We start from the raw sequence: 5,415 nt of genomic DNA, 5'->3' as shown, positions 1-5,415 counted from the left end.
GAGACCCAATGGGATTCTTTAGCGCCACCCTGGCCTCCGTTGGAAGGAATATATTGCACATTATTCCATTTGACATTTTTTTTAAGATAACAGACAGAATAACATCCTACAGCACACATGCGTTTAGTGACAGCTGAGCTGACTGTTATTTTCAGTCTGTACCCTGTATAAAAATGCGTCAATTACCCCAAGCCAGTAGTTTACAAAACAACATGTGTATTTCCAATACAATGGTTATTCTACATTTCCTATTAATTTATATAATTACTCGTGTATTTTTCAAGTGATTCAGTTTTTGCATTTTTCTACTTTTCAAAATATGAATAGAAGTTGCAATCATAAAAAAATTATGCCAATAAAAGTCCTGCATTTGCCATTCTCTTGCACAAAAACCCAATTTACAAGCAGGATAATCTAAGAACCACAAGAAATGTGACTTATGTAATGCATGGCAGCTTTATGTACTTTCAATTTACATTTGAGAAGAGGCACTGTGTGACTGCCAACACTTATGAAAGCACATCAATTTGTAAAAGAAGCACTCACCAAATTCTTCCTGAAAGAGATTGCAATGTAGTGTCAAATGAGTCAAAGCCCTAAAGGAAATGTCAACCAAACCAACAGAAATCCAGTGGTGTAAAGTACTAAAGTAAAAATACTTTAATGTACTACTTAAGTCGTTTTTTGGGGTATCTGTACTTTACTATTTATATTTTTGACCATTTTTACTCCACTACATTCCTAAAGTAAAGAATGTAATTTTTACTCCATACATTTTACCTGACACCCAAAAGTACTTAGCAGGACAGGAAAATTGTCCAATTCACTCAGTTATCAAGACAACACATCGTCATCCCTTTTGCCTCTGATCTGGCGGACTCACTAAACACAAATGCATCTTTTGTAAATTATGTCTGAGTGTTGGAGTGTGCCCCTGGCTATCCAGAAATGAAAAAAAATGAATAAAAAAATTAACTCAGCAAAAAAAGAAAAGTTCCTGTTTCAGGATCCTGTCTTTCAAAGACAATTCGTGAAAATCCAAATAACTTCACAGATCTTCATTGTAAAGTTTCTAAACACTGTTTCCCATGCTTGTTCAATGAACCATAAACAATTAATGAACATGCACCTCTGTGGAACGGTCGTTAAGACTCTAATAGCTTACAGACGGTAGGTAATTAAGGTCACAGTTATGAAAACTTAGGACACTAAAGAGGCCTTCTACTGACTCTGAAAAACACCAAAAGAAAGATGCCCAGGGTCCCTGCTCATCTGCATGAACGTGCCTTAGGCATGCTGCAAGGAGGCATGAGGACTGCAGATGTGGCCAGGGCAATAAATTGCAATGTCCGTACTGTGAGACGCCTAAGACAGCACTACAGGGAGACAGGACGGACAGCTGATCGTCCTCGCAGTGGCAGACCACGTGTAACAACATCTGCACAGGATCGGTACATCCGAACATCACACCTGCGGGACAGGTACAGGATGGCAACAACAACTGCCCGAGTTACACCAGGAACGCACAAACCCTCCATCAGTGCTCAGAATGTCCGCAATAGGCTGATAGAGGGTGGACTGAGGGCTTGAAGGCCTGTTGTAAGGCAGGTCCTCACCAGACATCACCGGCAACAACGTCACCTATGTGCACAAACCCACCGTCGCTGGACCAGACAGGACTGGCAAAATGTGCTCTTCAATGACGAGTCGCGGTTTTGTCTCACCAGGGGTGATGGTCGGATTCACGTTTATTGTCGAAGGAATGGACTTTACGCCGCGGCCTGTACTTTGGAGCGGGATCAATTTGGAGGTGGAGGGTCCATCATGGTCTGGGGCGGTGTGTCACATCATCATCAGGCTGAGCTTGTTGTCATTGCAGGCAATCTCAATGCTGTGCGTTAAGGGAAGACATCCTCCTCCCACATGTGGTACCCTTCCTGCAGGCTCATCCTGACATGACCCTCCAGCATGACAATGCCACCAGCCATACTGCTCATTCTGTGCATGATTTCCTGCAAGACAAGAATGTCAGTGTTCTGCCATGGCCAGCGAAGAGCCCGGATCTCAATCCCATTGAGCACGCCTGGGACCTGTTGGATCGGAGGGTGAGGGCTAGGGCCATTCCCCCCAGAAATGTCCAGGAACTTGCAGGTGCCTTGGTGGAAGAGTGGGGTAACATCTCACAGAAATAACTGCCAAATCTGGCGCAGTCCACGAGGAGATGCACTGCAGTACTTAATGCAGCTGGTGGCCACACCAGATACTGACTGTTACTTTTGAGTTTGACCCCCCCCCCCCCTTTGTTCAGGGACACATTATTCCATTTATGTTAGTCACATGTCTGTGGAACTTGTTCATTTTATGTCTCAGTTGTTGAATCTTATGTTCATACAAATATTTACACATGTAAAGTTTGCTGAAAATAAACGCAGTTGACAGTGAGAGGACGTTTCTTTTTTTGCTAGTTTAGAAGGAATTAAATTATTTATACTTTTACTTTTAAAAGTTAAGTATATTTAGAACCAAATACATTTAGACTTTCACTCAAGTAGTATTTTACTGTGTGACTTAATTTTACTTGATTAACTTTTTATTAAGATATCTATACCTTTACTCAAGTATGACAATTGAGTACTTTTTCCACCACTGAAGAAATCACAACATATGGTATGGGCAGCCATAAACTACGGACAACGAACACAAATCTGGATTTGGTAAGATAAATATTATAGGTCTTCGGCTACGTTGGTGAGTAAAATGGTGAGTAGGGGTGTTCACATATAGTCTTCTTGAATGAAAACAAATGAAAAGTACTGTTGTCTTTGTATTCACACTGCCCTTGCCTTTGAATGTGCAACTCTTGCCAGCTCACTTCACCTATTTTGTGGTCTGAGTCCTCTTTGCATTCACATTGCTTTGTTTAGAAAGGAAACAAGATCTTTTTCAGACATTAACTCAATGCACTCTGGGCTTTAAAGAAAATTGCAGGACAAGCCATTCCATCAGAACGTGTTCTCTGACAGCTAGATATACCTACTTATATATACAGTTGAAGTCGGAAGTTTACATACACCGTAGCCAAATACATTAAAACTCAGTTTTTCACAATTCCTGACATTTAATCCTAGTAAACATTCCCTGTCTTAGGTCAGTTAGGATCACCACTTTATTTTAAGAATGTGAAATGTCAGAATAATAGTAGAGAAGGATTTATTTCAGCCTTTATTTCTTTCGTCACATTCCCAGTGGGTCAGAAGTTTACATACACTCAATTAGTATTTGGTAGCAATGCCTTTGAATTGTTTAATTTGGGTCAAACGTTTCGGGTAGCCTTCCACAAGCTTCCCACAATAAGTTGGGTGAATTTTGGCTCATTCCTCCTGACAGAGCTGGTGTAACTGAGCCAGGTTTGTAGGCCTCCTTGCTCGCACACGCTTTTTCAGTTCTGCTCACATATTTTCTATAGGATTGAGGTCAGGGCTTGTGATGGCCACTCCAATACCTTGACTTTGTTGTCCTTAAGGCATTTTGCCACAACTTTGGAAGTGTGGTTGGGGTCATTGTCCACTTGGAAGACCCATTTGCGACCAAGCTTTAACTTCCTGACTGATGTCTTGAGATGTTGCTTCAATATATCCACATAATTTCCCTACCTCATGATGCCATCTATTTCATGAGGTGCACCAGTCCCTCCTGCAGCAAAGCATCCCCACAACATGATGCTGCCACCCCCGTGCTTCACGTTTGGGATGGTGTTCTTCAGCTTGCAAGTCTCCCCCTTTTTCCTCCAAACATAACAATGGTCATTATGGCCAAACAGTTTTATTTTTGTTTCATCAGACCAGAGGACATTTCTCCAAAAAGTGCTCCCTTTGTCCCCATGTGCAGTTGCAAACCGTAGTCTAGCTTTTTAATGGCGGTTTTGGAGCAGTGGCTTCTTCCTTGCTGAGCTGCCTTTCAGGTTGTCGATATAGGACTCGTTTTACTGTGGATATAGATACTTTTGTACCCGTTTCCTCCAGCATCTTCACAAGGTCCTTTGCTGTTGTTGTGGGATTGATTTGCACTTTTCGCTCCACAGTACATTCATCTCTAGGAGACAGAACGCGTCTCCTTCCTGAGCGGTATGACGGCTGCGTAGTCCCATGGTGTTTATACTTGCGTACTATTGCTTGTACAGATGAATGTGGTACCTTCAGGCATTTGGAAATCGCTCCAAAAGATGAACCAGACTTGTGGAGGTCATTGCTGATTTTCCCATGATGTCAAGCAAAGAGGCATTGAGTTTGAAGGTAGGCCTTGAAATACATCCACAGGTACACCTCCAATTGACTCAAATGATGTCAATTAGCCTATCAGAAGCTTCTAAAGCCATGACATAATTTTCAGCAATTTTCCAAGCTGTTTAAAGGCACAGTCAACTTAGTTTATGTAAACTTCTGACCCACTGGAATTGTGATACAGTGAATTATAAGTGAAATAATCTGTAAACAATTGTTGGAAAAATGACTTGTGTCATGCACAAAGTAGATGCCCTAACCGATTTGCCAAAACTATAGTTTGTTAACAAGAAATGTGTGGAGTGGTTGAAAAACTAGTTTTAATGACTCCAACCTAAGTGTATGTAAACTTCCCACTTCAAGTTTTTTATATATATATATATATATATATATATAAAATAAATAAAGCTAATAGATTATAATTCTCATCTTTTAACTAAATACAAACGAATCTAATCAAGTAAATATTATTGGTAACAGAATAAATAGCAGAATACTGCAGATTAAATAATGATGTACTTGAAAATTTCACTCATTGTAGGCTACTGCCCCTTTAAAAGCTAGCGTTGATTTTGTGGTTAGTGCTAATTCTTCACACTATTCAAACCCCACAATCAAATAAACAGTTTATAAAGCTCCCTTAGCCTATAGATAACACATTGCAAACAAATAATCTGAACATTGTGTCAAACCCAAACATATATTTGGGCATTTCTGTATGTCCTTGACAATTGCTAAAGAATATCCAAAAACAGCACACATCATCTTCTCTCTTTTGTGCCACAAATGTGAGGGGATATGGCAGGGGAAACTGTGTTGCAGTAGTCTAGTGTGTGGTGCAGGAATAATGACAATAATACTTTGGAAGCTTTGTGTTCACATTGCCCTAAATTAGGGAACTGGACCACAGGATTAAAGCAAACCGAACATAGACCACCTCGAGATGTCTCCGTCCGGTTCGCTTCAAATGCTCTTTTGAGTGGTCCAAGTTTCTTTGGAGTGTTCACACAACACAAAAAAATTATGTGAACCACACTGAGTACAGAAAAATTGTCTGAAAGGGACCAAGTGTGAGAACTTGTACTGCCATTTTTCACTATCTGGGAAAGTGACCAAATAACAATGGAAACAAAAA

The sequence above is a fragment of the Salmo salar genome, chromosome ssa12, assembly GCF_905237065.1.
Source record: "Salmo salar chromosome ssa12, Ssal_v3.1, whole genome shotgun sequence".
Classification (NCBI taxonomy): domain Eukaryota; kingdom Metazoa; phylum Chordata; class Actinopteri; order Salmoniformes; family Salmonidae; genus Salmo; species Salmo salar.
Note: the sequence above shows the minus strand (reverse complement) of the source record.